The following is a 22,808-nucleotide window of genomic DNA, read 5'->3' on the forward strand; positions in this document are numbered from 1 at the left end:
CTTTCAGTTTTTTTCTAACAATTTTTCTCATTTTATCAAAGTTTCCCTTTTGAAAGTTTAGCACGAGAGCCTTGGATTTGCACACTGTTCCTTTTCCAGTCATTAAATCAAATTTGATCATATTATGATCACTATTGCCAAGCTGCCCCACCACCGTTACCTCTCTCACCAAGTCCTGTGCTCCACTGAGAATTAGATCTAAAATTGCTCCCTCTCTCATCGGTTCCTGAACCAATTGCTCCATAAAGCTATCATTTATTCCATCCAGGAACGTTATCTCTCTAGCGTGACCCGATGATACATTTACCCAGTCTATATTGGGGTAATTGAAGTCTCCCATTATTACTGCACTACCAATTTGGTTAGCTTCCTTAATTTCTCTTAGCATTTCACTATCCATCTCACCATCCTGACCAGGTGGACGGTAGTATACCCCTATCACTATAGTCTTCCCTGATACACAAGGGATTTCTACCCATAAAGATTCAATTTTGTATTTAGTCTCATGCAGGATGGTTATCCTGTTGGACTCTATGCCATCCCGGACATAAAGCACCACACCGCCTCCCGAGTGCTCCTCTCTGTCATTGCGATATAATTTGTACCCCGGTATAGCACTGTCCCATTGGTTATCCTCTTTCCACCATGTCTCTGAGATGCCAATTAAGTCTATGTCATCATTTACTGCTATACACTCTAATTCTCCCATCTTACTTCTTAGACTTCTGGCATTAGCATACAAACATTTCAAAGTTTGTTTTTTGTTTGTATTTTCATTCTGCTTTTTAATTGATAGGGATAAGTTAGAATTTTTTAGCTCAGGTGAGTTTTTAGTTACAGGCACTTGGACTACTTTTCTAATTATTGGAACCTCACTGTCGGGAAGCCCTAATTCTAATGCATCATTAGTATCCTTTGAAGATACCTCTCTCCGAACCATGCGCTGCTGAGCGACTGTCGGCTTTCCCCTTTGTTCTAGTTTAAAAGCTGCTCTATCTCCTTTTTAAAGGTTAGCGCCAGCAGTCTGGTTCCACCCTGGTCAGATACTGGGAGGCCGCTGCATGCATCCACCTCCCTCTCTGTAAAGAAATATTTCCCAAGATTACTCCTGAGTCTTCCCCTTTCACCCTCATCTCATGAGCCTCCTTCCCATTGCAAACGGCTCCCCTCCTGTGCATGGGAACCTCTGAGATATTTGAATGTCTCTGTCCTATCTCCCCTAGCTCACTTTTCCGCCAGGCTGTACATATTTAGATCCTTACACTTGGTTCTCACAGGCTTTAGCACGAAGACCACTGACCATTTTAGGGAGCTGAAGTGTTTATCACAAGTGCAGTATTTAGCAGCAATAAATACATAGTGGCACAGTAATATAGTAATAAACACAGAAAACGGCCAAAATGTCCATCCAGTCTGCCTAGCAAGTTGCTCACGGTAGTAACTGCTAGGGATGTGCATTTTTGTTACATCAGTTACATCAGTCTCGGCAGGTACGCGCATACCTTGTTGACTTTCTAGTACACGTAAGAAATGGATGTTACATAAGAACATAAGAAAATGCCATACTGCGTCAGACCAAGGGTCCATCAAGCCCAGCATCCTGCTTCCAACAGTGGCCAATCCAGGCCATAAGAACCTGGCAAGTTCCCAAAAACTAAGTCTATTCCATGTAACCATTGCTAATGGCAGTGGCTATTCTCTAAGTCAACTAAGTGTTGTTAGTGTAGCTGGGTTCAAAAAAGGTTTGGATAAGTTCTTGGAGGAGAAGTCCATTAATGGCTATTAATCAATTTTTACTTAGGGAATAGCCACTGCTATTAATTGCATCAGTAGCATGGGTTTTTCTTAGTGTTTTGGGTACTTGCCAGGTTCTTGTGGCCTGGTTTGGCCTCTGTTGGAAACAGGATGCTGGGCTTGATGGACCCTTGGTCTGACCCAGCATGGCAAGTTCTTATGTTCTTATATGTGTATTTTTAATAATGTTTTCCCACGTGTATTAGAAAGTAAGCAAGGTATGTATGTACCCACAGAAATAGAAGTAACAAATGCATATCCCTAGTAACTACTGCTCCGTACAGGTTACCCCCATGTTTCTGATAAGGGCAGTAACTGCTGCTCCATGCAGGTTACCCCCATGCCTTGTGTTAAGGGCAGTAACTGCCGCTCCATGCAGGTTACCCCCATGCCTTCTGTTAAGGGCAGTAACTGCCGCTCCGTGCAGGTTACCCCATGCCTTCTGTTAAGGGCAGTAACTGCCGCTCCATTCAGGTTACCCCCATGCCTTGTGTTAAGGGTAGTAACTGCCGCTCTGTGCAGGTTACCCCCATGCCTTCTGTTAAGTTTAGTAACTGCCACTCTGTGCAGGTTACCCCCATGTTTCTGTTAAGGGTAGTAACTGCTGCTCCATGCAGGTTACCCCCATGCCTTCTGTTAAGTTTAGTAACTGCCACTCTGTGCAGGTTACCCCCATGTTTCTGTTAAGGGTAGTAACTGCCGCTCTGTGCAGGTTACCCCCATGTTTCTGTTAAGGGTAGTAACTGCCGCTCTGTGCAGGTTACCCCCATGTTTCTGTTAAGGATAGTAACTGCCACTCCATGCAGGTTACCCCCATGTTTCTGTTAAGGATAGTAACTGCCACTCCATGCAGGTTACCCCCATGTTTCTGTTAAGGATAGTAACTGCCGCTCCATGCAGGTTACCCCCATGTTTCTGTTAAGGATAGTAACTGCCACTCCATGCAGGTTACCCCCATGTTTCTGTTAAGGATAGTAACTGCCGCTCCATGCAGGTTACCCCCATGTTTCTGTTAAGGGTAGTAACTGCCACTCCATGCAGGTTACCCCCATGCCTTCTGTTAAGGGCAGTAACTGCCACTCCATGCAGGTTACCCCCATGTTTCTGTTAAGGGTAGTAACTGCCGCTTCGTGCAGATTACCCCCATGCCTTCTGTTAAGGGTAGTAACTGCCGCTCCGTGCAGGTTACCCCCATGCCTTCTGTTAAGTTTAGTAACTGCCACTCTGTGCAGGTTACCCCCCATGTTTCTGTTAAGGGTAGTAACTGCCGCTCCATGCAGGTTACCCCCATGTTTCTGTTAAGGATAGTAACTGCCGCTCCGTGCAGGTTACCCCCATGTTTCTGTTAAGGGTAGTAACTGCCGCTCCGTGCAGGTTACCCCCATGTTTCTGTTAAGGATAGTAACTGCCGCTCCATGCAGGTTACCCCCATGTTTCTGTTAAGGGTAGTAACTGCCGCTCCGTGCAGGTTACCCCCATGTTTCTGATAAGGGCAGTAACTGCCGCTCCATGCAGGTTACCCCCATGCCTTGTGTTAAGGGCAGTAACTGCCGCTCCATGCAGGTTACCCCCATGCCTTCTGTTAAGGGTAGTAACTGCCGCTCCATGCAGGTTACCCCATGTTTCTGATAAGGGCAGTAACTGCCGCTCCATGCAGGTTACCCCCATGCCTTGTGTTAAGGGCAGTAACTGCCGCTCCATGCAGGTTACCCCCATGCCTTCTGTTAAGTTTAGTAACTGCCGCTCCATGCAGGTTACCCCCATGTTTCTGTTAAGGGTAGTAACTGCCGCTCCGTGCAGGTTACCCCATGTTTCTGTTAAGGATAGTAACTGCCACTCCGTGCAGGTAACCCCCATGCCTTCTGTTAAGGGTAGTAACTGCCACTCCGTGCAGGTTACCCCCATGTTTCTGTTAAGGATAGTAACTGCCACTCCATGCAGGTTACCCCCATGTTTCTGTTAAGGGTAGTAACTGCCGCTTCGTGCAGATTACCCCCATGCCTTCTGTTAAGGGTAGTAACTGCCGCTCCGTGCAGGTTACCCCCATGCCTTCTGTTAAGTTTAGTAACTGCCACTCTGTGCAGGTTACCCCCATGTTTCTGTTAAGGGTGGTAACTGCCGCTCCATGCAGGTTACCCCCATGTTTCTGTTAAGGATAGTAACTGCCGCTCCGTGCAGGTTACCCCCATGTTTCTGTTAAGGGTAGTAACTGCCGCTCCGTGCAGGTTACCCCCATGTTTCTGATAAGGGCAGTAACTGCTGCTCCATGCAGGTTACCCCCATGCCTTGTGTTAAGGGCAGTAACTGCCGCTCCATGCAGGTTACCCCCATGCCTTGTGTTAAGGGCAGTAACTGCCGCTCCGTGCAGGTTACTCCATGCCTTCTGTTAAGGGCAGTAACTGCCGCTTCGTGCAGATTACCCCCATGCCTTCTGTTAAGGGTAGTAACTGCCGCTCCGTGCAGGTTACCCCCATGCCTTCTGTTAAGGGTAGTAACTGCCGCTCCGTGCAGGTTACCCCCATGCCTTCTGTTAAGTTTAGTAACTGCCACTCTGTGCAGGTTACCCCCATGTTTCTGTTAAGGGTAGTAACTGCCGCTCCATGCAGGTTACCCCCATGTTTCTGTTAAGGATAGTAACTGCCGCTCCGTGCAGGTTACCCCCATGTTTCTGTTAAGGGTAGTAACTGCCGCTCCGTGCAGGTTACCCCCATGTTTCTGTTAAGGATAGTAACTGCCGCTCCATGCAGGTTACCCCCATGTTTCTGTTAAGGGTAGTAACTGCCGCTCCGTGCAGGTTACCCCCATGTTTCTGTTAAGGGTAGTAACTGCCGCTCCGTGCAGGTTACCCCCATGCCTTCTGTTAAGGGTAGTAACTGCTGCTCCGTGCAGGTTACCCCCATGTTTCTGTTAAGGATAGTAACTGCCGCTCCATGCAGGTTACCCCCATGTTTCTGTTAAGGGTAGTAACTGCCGCTCCGTGCAGGTTACCCCCATGTTTCTGTTAAGGGCAGTAACTTGTGCTCCATGCAGGTTACCCCCATGTTTCTGTTAAGGGCAGTAACTGCCACTCCGTGCAGGTTACCCCCATTTTTCTGTTAAGGGTAGTAACTGCCGCTCCATGCAGGTTACCCCCATTTTTCTGTTAAGGGCAGTAACTGCCGCTCCATGCAGGTTACCCCCATTTTTCTGTTAAGGGCAGTAACTGCCACTCCGTGCAGGTTACCCCCATGTTTCTGTTAAGGGCAGTAACTGCCGCTCCATGCAGGTTACCCCCATGTTTCTGTTAAGGGCAGTAACTGCCGCTCCATGCAGGTTACCCCCATGTTTCTGTTAAGGGTAGTAACTGCCGCTCCATGCAGGTTACCCCCATGTTTCTGTTAAGGGTAGTAACTGCCGCTCCGTGCAGGTTACCCCCATGTTTCTGTTAAGGATAGTAACTGCCACTCCATGCAGGTTACCCCCATGTTTCTGTTAAGGATAGTAACTGCCACTCCGTGCAGGTAACCCCCATGCCTTCTGTTAAGGGTAGTAACTGCCACTCCGTGCAGGTTACCCCCATGTTTCTGTTAAGGATAGTAACTGCCACTCCATGCAGGTTACCCCCATGTTTCTGTTAAGGGTAGTAACTGCCGCTTCGTGCAGATTACCCCCATGCCTTCGGTTAAGGGTAGTAACTGCCGCTCCGTGCAGGTTACCCCCATGCCTTCGGTTAAGGGTAGTAACTGCCACTCCATGCAGGTTACCCCTATGTTTCTGTTAAGGATAGTAACTGCCGCTCCTTGCACGTTACCCCCATGCCTTCTGTTAAGGGTAGTAACTGCCGCTCCTTGCACGTTACCCCCATGCCTTCTGTTAAGGGTAGTAACTGCCGCTCCGTGCAGGTTACCCCCATGCTCAATTAGCTTCAATTAAAAGTATTACTCCCACATTGCATTACACAGATAATAATTCCCCAATATCATGGAAAAACCAGGAGTCAAGAAAAGGAGATCCATTAGGCTCAGGTAGGACCCAAAGTCATCCATTCTTGACAGATGAGCAGCCAACAGGTACACCCTCCCACTCAAACAGGTCATTAAGAAATTCTTTACAATCCAGGATTACAGTGGGCTCTGGTAGAATTAGACCTGTGATAAGGAGACACACAATGTACCAAATGCAAAAAGAACAAGCCCTCTCTATATTAAAAACTGAGGAAGTTCTTGAGAAAAACATTGCAGTATTACCAGAAAAGAGAGAAAAAACACAATGCATGCAGTATTTCAAGATCCATAACCAAAAGAAAAATCTAATTGAGATGGATAACTCTGTCAACAGTGGCACAACTACAAACAGAAAGAGTAAAGTGAATAACGAATCTCAACTAATATCTCATAAGGAGTCCAGGAAAAGCAATAACCTTAAAGAGAGTACTTGGAAGGCTATGACCACAAATGCTCATAGTTTGGGAAATAAAATCCCAGATCTGCAGGCCCTAATGGCTGAGGCAGAATTGGACATTGTTGCTATCACAGAAACATGGTTCACAGAATCTCATGAATGGGATACAACAATACCAGGCTACAACTTGTTAAGGAAGGACAGAGAGGATAGAAAAGGGGGAGGTGTGGCTCTTTATGTCAGAAACAACATCCAAGCATCTGAGCTACAAGGAAGTTGGGGTAAAGAAGAAGCTCTATGGGTCGACCTAAAAAAAGATGACGGAGTGTCCATTTATATTGGAGTGGTTTACAGGCCTCCAAACCAAAAGGAAGAGCTGGACAGAGATCTGATTGAAGACATCCATAAGATAGGTAAGAAGGGAGAAGTGGTGATCGTGGGTGACTTTAATATGCCAGATGTAGACTGGAAAATCCCATCTGCAGAAACTAAAAATAGTAGAGCAATAATGGATGCCATGCAAGTATCTTTGTTCAAACAAATGGTGTTGGAACCCACGAGAGAAGGTGCTATACTCGACTTATTGCTCAATAATGCAGATAATGTCTCAGATGTCCAGGTGGGCGCCCACCTCAGCAGCAGTGATCATCGAACGGTATGGTTTAATATCACTAATAGAATAGGGGAAAGAACCACAAAGACCCGAGTTTTACAGTTCAAAAACACAGACTTTGAGGAAATGGGAAAGTACCTGGAGGAAGAACTTAAAGGATGGGAGAACGAGAGAGATGTGGATCAGCAGTGGACCAATCTAAAAGGAGCAATCACCAAGGCAACTGCTCTATATGTTAGAAACATAAAGAAAAGCAAAAGAAAATTGAAACCTATCTGGTTCTCAAAGGAGGTGGCTGACAAAATTAAAGCTAAAAGAACAGCATTCAAGAAATATAAAGGATCCCAAAGGGAGGAGCACAAAGAAGAATATTTGTATCAACTGAGGGAGACGAAGAAAACAATCAAGTTGGCAAAAAATCAAGCAGAAGAGAGGATTGCCAAGGAGATAAAAAATGGTGACAAAACATTTTTCAGATACATCAGCGAAAAGAGAAAGGTCCAAAGTGGTATAGTGAAATTGAAAGGTGGTAATGATCAATGTGTGGAGACAGATGAAGAAATGGCAGAAATATTAAACGAATACTTCAGCTCTGTGTTCACTAAAGAAGACCCTGGAGAAGGACCATCTCTACACAACAAGAAACTGGAGGGAAGTGGAATAGATGAAAATCCTTTTACAGTAGAAAATGTGTGGGAAGAGCTAAAGAACCTGAAAGTGGACAAAGCCATGGGGCCTGATGGGATTCATCCAAGGATATTGAGGGAGCTCAGAGATGTTCTGGCGGGTCCGCTGTGTGACCTGTTCAATAGATCCCTAGAAACGGGAGTGGTGCCGAGAGACTGGAGAAGAGCGGTGGTGGTCCCGCTTCACAAGAGTGGGAACAGGGAGGAGGCTGGCAACTACAGGCCGGTTAGCCTCACTTCGGTGGTGGGAAAAGTAATGGAGTCTCTGCTGAAAGAGAGAATAGTGAACTATCTACAGTCCGGAGAATTGATGGACCAGAGGCAACATGGATTCACCAGGGGAAGATCCTGTCAGACAAATCTGATTGACTTTTTTGACTGGGTAACCAAGGAATTGGACCAAGGAAGAGCGCTCGATGTCATATACTTGGATTTCAGCAAAGCTTTTGATACGGTTCCGCACAGGAGACTGGTGAATAAAATGAGAAGCTTGGGAGTGAGTGACAAGGTGGTGACCTGGATTGCAAATTGGTTGACGGACAGAAGACAATGTGTGATGGTAAACGGAACCTTCTCTGAAGAGAGAGCGGTTTTAAGTGGTGTACCGCAAGGATCGGTGTTGGGACCGGTCCTGTTCAATATCTTTGTGAGCGACATTGCGGACGGGATAGAAGGTAAGGTTTGTCTTTTTGCGGATGACACTAAGATCTGCAACAGAGTGGACACGCCGGAAGGAGTGGAGAGAATGAGACGGGATCTAAGGAAACTGGAAGAGTGGTCGAAGATATGGCAGCTGAGATTCAATGCCAAGAAGTGCAAAGTCATGCATATGGGGAGCGGAAATCCGAATGAACTGTATTCGATGGGGGGGGAAAGGCTGACGTGCACGGAGCAGGAGAGGGACCTTGGGGTGATAGTGTCTAATGATATGAAGTCTGCGAAACAATGCGACAAGGCGATAGCAAAAGCCAGAAGAATGCTGGGCTGCATAGAGAGAGGAATATCGAGTAAGAAAAGGGAAGTGATTATTCCCTTGTACAGGTCCTTGGTGAGGCCTCACCTGGAGTACTGTGTTCAGTTCTGGAGACCGTATCTACAAAAAGACAAAGACAAGATGGAAGCGGTACAGAGAAGGGCGACCAGGAAGGTGGAGGATCTTCATCACATGACGTACGAGGAGAGATTGAAGAATCTAAATATGTACACCCTGGAGGAAAGGAGGAGCAGAGGTGATATGATACAGACTTTCAGATACTTGAAAGGTTTTAATGATCCAAAGGCAACAACAAACCTTTACCATAAGAAAAAAATCAGCAGAACCAGGGGTCACGATTTGAAGCTCCAGGGAGGAAGATTCAGAACCAATGTCAGGAAGTATTTCTTCACGGAGAGGGTAGTGGATGCCTGGAATGCCCTTCCGGAGGAAGTGGTGAAGACCAGAACTGTGAAGGACTTCAAAGGGGCGTGGGATAAACACTGTGGATCCATAAAGTCAAGAGGCCGCCAATGAAGAGTGGGTGACTCGCCAGAATGATGGCTACTGCCTGGAGACAATACCCTTAGTCAATAAACATACACATGGTTACTGTGACTCCAACATCACTCTAAGCTTCAACAGCAAGAGGAAATGTGGAAAAAAGGATTTGCACTCACAAAGATGGGAGTAGCTGACTTGTTACGGCGGTTACTACCCCAAACCAAATATCCAAATTACTACCTCCACCTTCCTCTATTCCTGTTGCCTTTCAACTAGCTTGATCACTCCATTCTTATACTTCACTTTCAATGCATATCCAGCATAGTTCTCTGCTTCAACAGCAGGGGAAAAGAAAAACTGTTACTTCACACATCCAGCAGAGCTCTCTGCTTAAACGGCAGGGGAGAAGAAAAAAGGGTTCGCACTCACAAACGGGCCAATCCTGTAAAGTGCGGCTGCATTTACCCTGCTCCTAAGCCGCTTTTAACTCACGTTCCGGCCGCGTTAGCCCTTCCTGCAATCCCGAATCCCCTTTAACCTACTCCTACCGCGTCCTAAATTCCCCGGGTAACCCCTTCCGCCCGCGGCATGTATATTGCATGCAAACGAGCGAATTAGCGCGATATTGCATGCAAACGAGCGAATTAGCTATTCCCCTAGCATCCCGTAACCCGCGCCCCGACTACCGCTACCTTTCCCTGCCGCTTTGTCGCGCGTTTAACCTGCAAACTTACCGCCTACCCTGACCCAGGCGGTAGAGGCAGGGGTCAGGGTAGGTGGCAAGCTTTCCCCCAGCCCCCGCTCACCTGCCCCGGCCGCGATCATGGGTGCCGGTCTCCGTGGCAGCCCCAGTCCTCTCCCCTGCTCCCGAAGCCAAAAAAAAAAGCTTTTTTTTTTTTTTTGGCTTCGGGAGGAGGGGAGAGGACTGGGGCTGCCACGGAGACCGCTTTCCCCCGTGCAAGTAAGTTGTTTCGCCGCTTGTCTCTTCTCCCCCCTCCCGGAGCAGGGCGCGAAAAGCCGCCTTGCTCCGGGAGGAGGGGGGACACTGACAGCGGCGAAGCTTTCCCCCAGCCCGGACACCGGCGAAGCCAGAAGATAGCGGCGGAGAAACGGCGAAACGACTGTCAGTGTCCCCCCTCCTCTCGGAGCAGGGCGCGAAAAGCCACCTTGCTCCGGGAGGAGGGGGGACACTGACAGCGCACAAGCAGCGATGGAGAAACGGCGAAACGACTGTCAATGTCCCCCCTCCTCTCGGAGCAGGGCGGAAAAGCCGCCTTGCTCCGGGAGGAGGGGGGACACTGACAGCGGCAAAACTTTCCCCCAGCCCGGACACCGGCAAAACTTACAATTTTGCAGCCATGAGCCACGAGCAGGAACGCGAAGATCTGGCTCCGATAGCTCCTCCCGACAAGATGGCCGCCTGCACGGGGAAAGCGTGCAATTGGCCGCTGAAGACGTGACGTCACGACATCACGTCTTGAGCGGCCAATTGTACTCTTTCCCCGTGCAGGCGGCCATCTTGTCGGGAGGAGCTATCGGAGCCAGATCTTCGCGTTCCTGCTCGTGGCTCATGGCTGCAAAATTGTAAGTTTTGCCGGTGTCCGGGCTGGGGGAAAGTTTTGCCGCTGTCAGTGTCCCCCCTCCTCCCGGAGCAAGGCGGCTTTTCGCGCCCTGCTCCGAGAGGAGGGGGGACACTGACAGTCGTTTCGCCGTTTCTCCGCCGCTGTCTTCTGGCTTCGCCGGTGTCCGGGCTGGGGGAAAGCTTCGTCGCTGTCAGTGTCCCTCCTTCTCCCGGAGCAAGGCGGCTTTTCGCGCCCTGCTCCGAGAGGAGGGGGGACACTGAAAAGTCCTTTCGCCGTTGCTTCTGCGCTGTCGCCGCCGTTGCTTCCTGGTATCTGTCATTTCAAATGACATTTGAAATGACAGATACCAGCGTGGCGTGAAGCCTTAGGCCCGCGCACCCAGGATCCTGTATAGGCGCTCTATCCAGTATCCTGGGTTGCGCGGGACTAAGGCTTTTCGGACGCGGCTTACATTTACATATAATTAGGCTTCAGGATCGCGCGGTAGGTGAGCTGCTCTGTGCGGGCGGTAACCGCGGGTGCCGTAGGCACTAACGCAGCTCTTCCTACCGCACGATACAGGATTGGCCCGAAAGCGGGGAGTAGCTGGCTTGTTACGGCGGTTACTACCCCAAACCAAATGTGCCTGATACTTCACTTTCGATGCATATCCAGCATGGCTCTCTGCTTCAACGGCAGGGGAGAAGAAAAAAACTGATACCTCACGCATATCCAGCATAGCTCCCTGCTTCAACGGCAGGGGAGAAGATAAACAACCAATAAGGGCTGTATAACATAATCAGGGTAAAAACAAATAAGCATGGGTGTAGCTTGCTTATTGCGGAGGTTACTACCCCTACTACCTCTAACTAATCAAGCTAGATATTTCACTTGGATGCAGCTCCATCACCGCTCTCTACATTAATGGCGGGGGTGGAAGGGAATTAGAACCAAGAGCTAAGAGAAACAGATAAGTATGAGAGAAGAAATGAGGGAAGCTTGCTGGGCAGACTGGATGGGCCATTTGGTCTTCTTCTGCCGTCATTTCTATGTTTCTATGTTTCTATGTTAAGGGTAGTAACTGCCGTTCCGTGCAGGTTACCCCATGCCTTCTGTTAAGGGTAGTAACTGCCGCTCCATGCAGGTTACCCCCATGCCTTCTGTTAAGGACAGTAACTGCCGCTCCGTGCAGGTTATCCCCATGCCTTCTGTTAAGGGTAGTAACTGCCGCTCCAAGCAGGTTACCCCCATGCCTTCTGTTAAGGATAGTAACTGCCGCTCCGTGCAGGTTACCCCCATGCCTTCTGTTAAGGGTAGTAACTGCTGCTCCGTGCAGGTTACCCCATGCCTTCAGTTAAGGGTAGTAACTGCCGCTCCGTACAGGTTACCCCCATGCCTTCTGTTAAGAGTAGTAACTGCCGCTCCGTGCAGGTTACCCCCATGCCTTCTGTTAAGGGCAGTAACTACCACTCCTTGCAGGTTACCCCCATGCCTTCTGTTAAGGGCAGTAACTGCCGCTCCGTGCAGGTTACCCCCATGTTTCGGTTAAGGGTAGTAACTGCTGCTCCGTGCAGGTTACCCCCCATGTCTTCTGTTAAGGGCAGTAACTGCCGCTCCGTGCAGGTTACCCCCATGTTTCTGTTAAGGGTAGTAACTGCCGCTCCCTGCAGGTTACCCCCATGAGAAATGTCACCTTTAAATGTTACAGATGTTATCCCTTTTCTTCATTTCCATTCTTTAGCCACAAGGGATCCCCAGTGTTTGTCCCACATTCTTTTATTTATTTATTTGCAGTACTTATAATCCGCCTGTAATGATTCATCACGCACTGTTTCTGTCTTCACCTCCATGCATCCACCACCTTCACATTATTGCTGATTCATATCATGGCCCCTAATTCTACAGCTTCCTTTCCATCAAAAAAGGTTTGGGTCTTCTGCATCATTTACAGCTTTCAAGTATTTAAAAGTCTGTTGGAAACAGGAGGCCCTTTCTTTCACCTGACATTTACAGCGGCCATCGCATGTATTTGCAATTTAAATAATGTGTTTCAAATTCTATACAATATCGTTTTCTGACATTTGTGTCCGGTTAATTGATTTGATTCTTCATTAGAGGAAGAGATATTGGTGATTGGAGCTGGGGAGACAGGAGGGGAAGGGAATGGGAAGAGAGGAGATTGTAGTGGGGGGAATCTTAGGAAGGAGGGGAAGAGAGAAAAGAGATAGAGGGAGGAGAGGATGGGGATTCAGAGAGAATAAGGAAAGGGAATGAGAAGAGGAAAGAGGGGTCAGGGGTAGGGAGCTGGAAAGAACATAAGAACTTGCCATGCTGGGTCAGACCAAGGGTCCATCAAGCCCAGCATCCTGTTTCCAACAGTGGCCAATCCAGGCCACAAGAACCTGGCAATTACCCAAACATTAAGAAGATCCCATGCTACTGATGCAATTAATAGCAGTGGCTATTCCCTAAGTAAACTTGATTAATAGCCATTAATGGACTTCTCCTCCAAGAACTTATCCAAACCTTTTTTGAACCCAGCTACACTAACTGCACTAACCACATCCTCTGGCAACAAATTCCAGAGCTTTATTGTGCGTTGAGTGAAAAAGAATTTTCTCCGATTAGTCTTAAATGTGCTACTTGCTAACTTCATGGAATGCCCCCTAGTCCTTCTATTATTCGAAAGTGTAAATAACCGATTCACATCTACTTGTTCAAGACCTCTTATGATCTTAAAGACCTCTATCATATCCCCCTTCAGCCGTCTCTTCTCCAAGCTGAACAGCCCTAACCTCTTCAGCCTTTCCTCATAGGGGAGCTGTTCCATCACCTTTATCATTTTGGTAGCCTTTCTCTGTACCTTCTCCATCACAATTATATCTTTTTTGAGATGTGGCAACCAGAATTGTACACAGTATTCCAGGTGCAGTCTCACCATGGAGTGATACAGAGGGCATTATGACATTTTCCGTTTTATTCACCATTCCCTTCCTAATAATTCTTAACATTCTATTTGCTTTTTTGACTGCCGCAGCACACTGAGCCGACGATTTCAATGTGTTATCCACTATGACGCCTAGATCTCTTTCTTGGGTTGTAGCTCCTAATATGGAACCTAACATTGTGTAACTACAGCAAAGGTTATTTTTCCCTATATGCATCACCTTGCACTTATCCACATTAAATTTCATCTGCCATTTGGATGCTCAATCTTCCAGTCTTGCAAGGTCCTCCTGCAATTTATCACAATCTGCTTGTGATTTAACTCCGCCGAATAAGTTTGGTCATCTGCAAATTTGATCCTTTCATTTATCATTCCCCTTTCCAAATCATTTATAAATACATTAAATGGCACCAGTCCAAGTACAGATCCCTGAGGCACTCCACTGTTTACCCTTTTCCACTGAGAAAATTGACCATTTAATCCTACTCTCTGTTTCCTGTCTTTTAACCAGTTTGTAATCCACGAAAGGACATCACCTCCTATCCATGACTTTTTAGTTTTCTTAGAAGCCTCTCATGAGGGACTTTGTCAAACGCCTTCTGAAAATCCAAATACACTACATCTACCGGTTCACCTTTATCCATGTTTATTAACCCCTTCAAAAAAATGAAGCAGATTTGTGAGGCAAGACTTCCCTTGGGTAAATCCACGTTGACTGTGTTCCATTAAACCACATCTTTCTATATGCTCTGTGATTTTGATCTTTAGAATATTTTCCACTATTTTTCCCGGTATTGAATTCAGGCTCACTGGTCTATAGTTTCCTGAATTGCCCCTGGAGTCCATTTTAAATATTGGGATTACATTGGCCACCATCCAGTCTTCAGGTACAACGGATGATTTTAATGATAGGTTACAAATTTTAACTAATAGATCAGAAATTTCATTTTTTAGTTCTTTCAGACCCTTGGGATGCATACCATCTGGTCCAGGTGATTTGCTACTCTTTAGTTTGTCAGTTTGGCCTACTACATCTTCCAGGTTCACAGTGATTTGGTTCAGTTCGTCTGAGTCATCACCCTTGAGAATCATCTCCGGAACTGGTATCTCCCCAACATCCTCATTAGTAAACACGGAAGCAAAGAATTCATTTAGTCTTTCTGCAATGGCCTTATCTTCCCTAAGAGCCCCTTTAACCCCTCGATCATCTAAAAGGTCCAACTGACTAAAAGGTTTCCTTCTTCAAATATATTTAAAAAATTTTTTATGAGTTTTTGTCTCCACGGCCAACTTCATTTCAAATTGTCTCTTCACCTGTCTAATCAATGTTTTACACTTAACTTGACAATGCTTATGCTATTTCTTCTGATGGATCCTTCTTCCAATTTTTAAAGGATTTTTTTGGCTAAAACAGCCTCTTTCACTTAACCTTTTAAATATGACGGTAATTGTTTTGCCTTCCTTCCACCTTTCATAATGCACGGAATACATATGGACTGCGCTTCCAAGACTGTATTTACAAACAATGTCCACGCCTGTTGTGCACTCTTAACCTTTTCAGCTGCACCTTTCAGTTTTTTTCTATTTATTTTATCAAAGTTTCCCTTTTGAAAGTTCAGTGTTAGAGCTGCAGATTTACTTATTATCTTCCAGTTTAAATTTGATTATGTTATGATCACTTTTGCCAAGGGACTGTTGGGGATGTGAGCGAAAGAGACGGAGGGAAGATTGGGATGTACTGGAGAAGGAAGCCACAGCCCTCTTCCAGTCCCATCCCCTTCCAGTGCCCCTTTGATCCCCTCAATCTCCCTTCCCACCCATTACCTCCCTCTCTCACACAAACCCTTCAACCTGGTTCACTTCTCCCAACAAACCCCTCGCCTTTCCCAGTTCACTCTCTCTCCCCACCCTATGAGTCCCTCACTCTTCCTGGTTCATTCATTCCCCTTCCATGATCCCTGCTCTGTTCTGTCACTCCTGCCCCCCCCCCCCCCCTCTCTCCTTCCCAGCCCCATCCATCCCCCCCTCTCTCACTGGCTCCTATGACTGAACAGCCTTGCAGCTCCTCCCGCACACTCTCTGTCCTCCCGCACGCTCTCTGTCCTCCCGCACGCTCTCTGTCCTCCCGCACCGCTCTCTGTCCTCCCGCACCGCTCTCTGTCCTCCCGCACGCTCTCTGTCCTCCCGCACGCTCTCTGTCCTCCCGCACGCTCTCTGTCTGGGCCTGGATGGCAGCTACTGCAACCCACACTGAGTGTCGTGGCACCCCCCAGTTAGAAGAATGCTCCTCGCCTTCTCCTCATCCACTCATCTCTGTCATTTCTAGACCTTCATGCGTATTAATCTCATAAATCATCATTGCCATTCTGGGAGAAGCATTTTTCTTACACATTTATAAAATGCATTGGCAGCACATGCAGGGCAGTAGCAATCCAACCAACCACAGCCTGGGAATAGAAACCTTGACATGGCTGACCATCCCGATCTCCTTACTCTTTGGCTGCTCAAGAGGTTTTAGGCTGTTGTGTCACGGGCACAAATGAGATTCTGGAGCTGGTAAACAGACCCCAAAGTGATAGAATAGTAATCAGTATGTGCCTCAGCTTTTACAGCTCGTCCGGAGGTCTAAGAGTTCTTCTGCTTTAGGACAGACATTGGCATTCTCTCGCTCTCTCTGTTTTCCTTCTATTATCTGGGTAGGTGACATAGGTGTGATTTGCTTTCTGCTTGTGTGCTACTATGTTTGCATTATAAGGCTTAGCCACTGTAATAGGGGATCTTCCTAGTCATTTTGTCCGTCAGAGCCACTGAGGTGTTTGGCAAGGCCAGGAAATCTCCCATAATTTCATCATCTTCTACAGAACCAGATAAGCGCAAAAACATTGTCACCAGTTGATTAAGTGGCAATAGTTTACTGAGATAAGTACATTTTTGGATTTTCTTTGACAGTTTACTAAGCAGCGATGTTGAAGCTTATAATTCACTGAATAGAAGAAACCCTGGCCTGCACACAGGGCTTGCATGAAAGGCAGAATATTGAGAATCCGGCATTACATCTGATAACACTTGGGAGATGCCACAGAAAGAAATGGAGGAGATTTTAGAGATTAATTTGTACTTTATACAAAAGGAGCTTTTTTAAGATCAGTGATGGAGTTTATTTAGCAAGGTGTAGATTTCACACTAACCTTTCTCCGAGGTCTTTTTCCTCCTAAAAATACATCAATAAGTCATCAAGTAAAAATAAAAATTTGACTTCTCACTTTGATGGTTAGAATGATTTATAATTGTAAAAGTTTTTCCCTGAAGGAAAAGGGGATGGAACAGCTCCCCTATGAGGAAAGGCTGAAGAGGTTAGTGTTTTTTAGCTTGGAGAAGAGACGGCTGAGGGGGGATATGATAGAGGTCTTTAAGATCATGAGAGGTCTAGAATGGGTAGATGTGATTTGGTTATTTACACTTTTGAATAATTGAAGGACTATGGGGCACTCCATGAAGTTAGCATGTGGCACATTTAAAACTAATCAGAGAAAATTCTTTTTCACTCAACGCACAATTAAACTCTGGAATTTGTTGCCAGAGGATGTGGTTAGTGCAGTTAGTGTAGCTGGGTTCAAAAAAGGTTTGGATAAGTTCTTGGAGGAGAAGTCCATTAACTGCTATTAATCAAGTTTACTTAGGGAATAGCCACTGCTATTAATTGCATCAGTAGCATGGGATCTTCTTAGTGTTTGGGTAATTGCCAGGTTCTTGAGGCCTGGATTGGCCTCTGTTGGAAACAGGATGCTGGGCTTGATGGACCCTTGGTCTGACCCAGTATGGCAAGTTCTAATGTTCTTAAAAAAAGGTTCTTTGAAATTCAGTTGTGGTTGATGTGAGGGACTGATGGACTGACTGACTGCCCCTCACCCATTGCACCACATCTGCTGCTGCTCTTATACAAATTGCTTCTGGAACAAAAGTTTTAATTCTTGGCTTATTCAGCAATTAGGTAAACTGTTGATTCTTTAGCACTTTACTTAATTAAAGCTTCTTACAATCTAAGCCCATCTACAAGCAGCTACTTTAGTTCATTCCTGCTATAAATCTCCTGAATCATGGCCTTGCTCACTTAATGTAAAACCTCTGATTTGTTTTTGCTGTGTGTCTTGTCTGTCTGCCTGTGTCTTGAATAGGAGGCCATTCTGTGTCTCTGTACAGTGCTGTGTGCATCCTCGGCAGGTTTTCATGATGTGAGTTAGGTGCATATGAATGAACTGAATGCGGCAATATTCAGGCTCTAAGGAGCAGCTGAGCCAGTCCTGGATTTTCAAGGCCTATTTCCAAGCGATCTGTGCCAAACTGGGAGTCAGCAGGTGAGGACTCCCTGTGCTGCTGAGGAGCTGCAGCTGCCAGCTCCTGCAGGGAGTCCCTTCTGGCCTGTTGCAGTCTCTCTGCTGCAATCAGAAGTCAGGGCTGCAGGTAGGAGAAAGCAGACGTGGCCTGGAGTCTCCGGCCAGGGACTGGGGGACTCTTTCTGTGCATCTGGCATTCAGCTGCAGGGCAGGCGCTGGGGGAATGATTGAAAAGTGCTTTTTGCAGTAACACAGAGCAGGGTGTGAAGGAGTGTGGCTGCCCTGTCAGTTCACGTGAATAAGCAGAAATAAAGGTTAACCCATTTTGTTTTTTATGAAGTATATATAATGCCTTTGTTTTACTGCAGTTGTTGAGTGGCGCTGGGGGGTCGGCGCTCCCTTCCTCAGGTCAGAGTGGAATCTGTGAAGCGCAAGCCTCCTCTGTTCAGTCTTTGCGGGACGGTAACATCTTGTAGTGCGAAGCGCCCGGAGGACTGGGCTGTCCGAGGCGGAGGTTTGCAGCAGGGACTGAGCTCTGCTGAAGAGGAATGGGAGTCGCTGCAGTCTGCTCCGAGCAGAGGAGGCAGTGGGCAGGGCCCCCCTGAAGTGCCCTGCCTTCTCCTAAACGTCTTCCACTTGTGCAAACGACCTGGACCCCCCTAACATTTCCCACTTTTCTCTCATCCCTGTCTCCCACTCGTTCCCTCTGCCAAAAGATATTCCTTTGACACCAATGCCTGTTCTGGATATTGTTGGTTTCCTCCTTGGCCCCAGGCACGGTGCAGGTGGAGTCCCCTTTCACCCCCCGGTGCAGGTGGAGTCCCCTTTCACCCCCCCGGTGCAGGTGGAGTCCCCTTTCACCCCCCCCCCGGTGCAGGTGGAGTCCCCTTTCACCCCCCCCCCCCGGTGCAGGTGGAGTCCCCTTTCACCCCCCCCCGGTGCAGGTGGAGTCCCCTTTCACCCCCCAGGTGCAGGTGGAGTCCCCTTTCACCCCCCCCTCGGTGCAGGTGGAGTCCCCTTTCACCCCCCAGGTGCAGGTGGAGTCCCCTTTCACCCCCCCCCCCCCCCGGTGCAGAGAGGTTGCCCTCAGTCCCTTACGGTTTTAGTGCAAAGGACGTCGCTGTCCACTTTCTGTGTTCACCCAAGGCACAGGGCCAGCTCCTCGCCTCCCTCCGTCCCAGGACTCCCTGAGCTTTGTATTCGGGTTTCCGGGGAGGTCCTCAGCCGCCTGCTCGGGACTGCAGGCAACACAAGGCAAGGCAGATCCCAGCAAAGCGGAAAGTGAGAGGAGGAGCGGGGCTAAGGCGATCCTGCCTAACCCGTCTCATGCATCTCTAAGCACGGGGATGTCAAGAGCAAAGTTCCCCTTTCTGAAGAAGCAACGAGGACTGAGGAGAGCAACTTGTCCTATGGAGATAAAGTGGAAAGCGCTTACCTGGACTCGAACCTGCTGCTGTCTCTGCTGCCGCTGTCTCTGTCTCTGCTGCTGCTGCCTCTCCTGCCTCTGTCTCTCCTGCTGCCGCTGCTTCTGCCTCTCCTGCCTCTGTCTCTCCTGCTGCCGCTGTCTCTGCTGCCTCTGCCTCTCCTGCTGTCGCTGTCTCTGCTGCCGCCTTTGCTGCTGCCTCTCCTGCTGCCTGTGCCTCTGCTGCTGTCTCTCCTGCTGCCTGTGCCTCTGCTGCTGTCTCTGCTGCCGCCTTTGCTGCTGCTGCCTGTGCCTCTGCTGCTGCCTGTGCCTCTGCTGCTGTCTCTCCTGCTGCCTGTGCCTCTGCTGCTGTCTCTGCTGCCGCCTTTGCTGCTGCTGCCTCTGCTGCTGCCTGTGCCTCTGCTGCTGTCTCTGCTGCTGCCTCTGCTGCGGCTCCCTGCGATCCGCACTGCCTGCAAGCCTCCGTCCCCCGCTTTTTATGAGCGGGCAGTCCGGGCTCAGCCAATCAGCAATGGGAACCAGCACTCAGGGGAGGCGAGGGAGAAAATGTCCCAAATACCTCCCTCTGCACTCTCTCCTCTTCCATCTCCTGAGCTCTCTCACTGTAATTCTCCTCTTCCCCTTTTTATCTGAGCCACTCTTTCTCACTGCCCTCCCCCTGGCTCCTAGCCTTCAGTCTTCCTCTCACTGCCCTCCCTCTCTCTGAAGCATCCTCTGCGCCTTGCCTTGACCCTGTGCTGCACTGGATAGCAGCTTCTGCCCTCATGTCCCCATTACTCTCCTGACTGCATTCACAGCTGAAGGCTGTCAGCCTCTTCCCCCACCCCCACATGTCAAGCCATTCAGAATTACCTTGGAAAACACAAAGAACCAGGGAACAACGGATCCAGGGCTGGAAGTGAAGGAGAGCAGGAGAAATGCTTGTGAGCCAGGAGCCTTCTTCCTACACTGCACCATTAGCAAAAGAGATAGATGCAGGGTGAAAACCCAAAGTGGCAGTCTCAGATACCCCCAAGTCTTCCTTATCTTATTGCACCTGTTAATAAATGCCTGCTGCCCCTACCTACTAAAACAGAAAAAGACCAATGTGATTCGCAGTCCACACTGCTAAGGATATCTCCCAGATGCTGGCTACAGAGTGAGATATTACTCCTGAGGCAGGACAGGTTGTCTTTCTCATCTATATTCTACCCCACCTGGCAGGTGAGCATACACGATCCCTTCCTCTGTCTAACCACAAAGCTTTGCAGTAATCGAAATATCTACCAATCAGGCTGATGCAGAAAGCCACACGTTCAAGCTGCGTACTGACTTTCTAAGTTCTCAGTGAGGAAACTAATGCTATGGAAATGCATGGGGAGTTAAAAAGCGCATGACGGTCAGGCCGATTCCATATCGGCATAGGAAAAAGAGGTGCTCATGATTCAGCTCCCACTTTCCTAATGCGTAACCATCCAGCTCTCCCAGGTGTGCGCTGCCACTGCGCGTTAAAAACGAGTCGCTGGGGGACACGGTCGTCCCTAGCACCTCCTCGGCATTGGGTGCCCTGGGGAAGGGGCTCCGCGTGAGTTAGGAAATCGGACGCTCAACTTTATGAGCATCCTTTTCCGAAAACCGTGCACAGCCACAGATTAGGAAACGGACACTCATTAATTGAGCATCCATTTTCCTAACCTGACCGCTGGCAAGACATTTTTTTAAAACAATTTTTTTCTTTACTCCTGTTTTTGGTTCCTCAGACTTAACATCACCACAATATTAAGTTGGAGGAACTAAGGAAAAGCAGTATTTTCTGCTTTTCTGTTAACTTTAGGGGATCCTCAAGACTTAATGCCTGCTCCAGGGCAGGCGTTAATGTTTGAGAGTAACAATGTGAATATCGGATGCACAGATATTTTTTACACAAATGGGTAATAGCTAATAGCAGCGACGTGAGCGCCTGTGTTTCTCTAGGACTTCTAGTTATTACTGTACTTACAGCCTGCCAGACAGACCCGGCTACGTGAGCGCCTGTGTTTCTCTAGGACTTCTAGTTATTACTGTACTTACAGCCTGCCAGACAGACCCAGCTACGTGAGCGCCTGTGTTTCTCTAGGACTTCTAGTTATTACTGTACTTACAGCCTGCCAGACAGACCCGGCTACGTGAGCGCCTGTGTTGCTCTAGGACTTCTAGTTATTACTGTACTTACAGCCTGCCAGACAGACCCAGCTACGTGAGTGCCTGTGTTACTCTAGGACTTCTAGTTATTACTGTACTTACAGCCTGCCACATAGACCCAGCGACGTGAGTGCCTGTGTTTCCCTAGGACTTCTAGTTATTACTGTACTTACAGCCTGCCAGACAGACCCAGCTACGTGAGCGCCTGTGTTTCCCTAGGACTTCTAGTTATTACTGTACTTACAGCCTGCCACACAGAACCAGCTATGTGAGCGCTTGTGTTTCTCTAGGACTTCTAGTTATTACTGTACTTACAGCCTGCCAGACGGACCCAGCGACGTGAGCTCCTGCGTTTCTCTAGGACTTCTAGTTATTACTGTATTTACAGCCTGCCAGACAGACCCAGCTACGTGAGCGCCTGTGTTTCTCTAGGACTTCTAGTTATTACTGTACTTACATCCTGCCAGACAGACCCAGCTACGTGAGCGCCTGTGTTTCTCTAGGACTTCTAGTTATTACTGTACTTTCAGCCTGCCAGACAGACCCAGCGACGTGAGCGCCTGTGTTTCTCTAGGACTTCTAGTTATTACTGTACTTACAGCCTGCCAGAATGACCCAGCGATGTGAGCGCCTGTGTTTCTCTAGGACTTCTAGTTATTACTGTACTTACAGCCTGCCAGACAGACCCAGCTACTTGAGTGCCTGTGTTTCTCTAGGACTTCTAGTTATTACTGTACTTACAGCCTGTCAGACAGACCCAGCGATGTGAGCGCCTGTGTTTCTTTAAGACTTCTAGTTATTACTGTACTTACAGCCTGCCAGACAGACCCAGCTACGTGAGTGCCTGTGTTTCTCTAGGACTTCTAGTTATTACTGTACTTACAGCCTGGCAAACAGACCCAGCGACGTGAGCGCCTGTGTTTCTCCAGGACTTCTAGTTATTACTGTACTTACAGCCTGTCAGACAGATCCAGCTACGTGAGCGCCTGTGTTTCTCTAGGACTTCTAGTTATTACTATACTTACAGCCTGTCAGACAGACCCAGCTACGTGAGTGCCTGTGTTTCTCTAGGACTTCTAGTTATTACTGTACTTACAGCCTGTCAGACAGATCCAGCTACGTGAGCGCCTGTGTTTCTCTAGGACTTCTAGTTATTACTGTACTTACAGCCTGCCAGACAGACACAGCTACGTGAGCGCCTGTGTTTCTCTGGACTTCTAGTTATTACTGTACTTACAGCCTGCCAGACAGACCCAGCTACGTGAGCGCCTGTCTTTCTCTAGGACTTCTGGTTATTACTGTACTTACAGTATGCCAGACAGGTCCAGCTACGTGAGCGCCTGTGTTTCTCTAGGACTTCTGGTTATTACTGTACTTACAGCCTGCCAGACAGACCCAGCGACGTGAGCGCCTGTGTTTCTCTAGGACTTCT

The 22,808-nt window shown here is 48.1% G+C and overlaps 1 protein-coding gene across 1 annotated transcript in view; it reads right to left on the minus strand.

Annotated features, from left to right (window-relative positions):
* PDYN (prodynorphin) overlaps positions 1 to 19,284 on the minus strand; it is a 35,664-nt gene extending 16,380 nt beyond the window's left edge. The window contains exon 1 of the mRNA XM_029612668.1: positions 19,229 to 19,284. The gene's annotated coding sequence lies outside the window, so the exon portion shown is untranslated. The remainder of the gene's footprint in view (positions 1 to 19,228) is intronic.
* Between the last annotated feature and the right edge of the window lie 3,524 nt (positions 19,285 to 22,808).

This window comes from Rhinatrema bivittatum, chromosome 8, assembly GCF_901001135.1.
Source record: "Rhinatrema bivittatum chromosome 8, aRhiBiv1.1, whole genome shotgun sequence".
NCBI lineage: Eukaryota > Metazoa > Chordata > Amphibia > Gymnophiona > Rhinatrematidae > Rhinatrema > Rhinatrema bivittatum.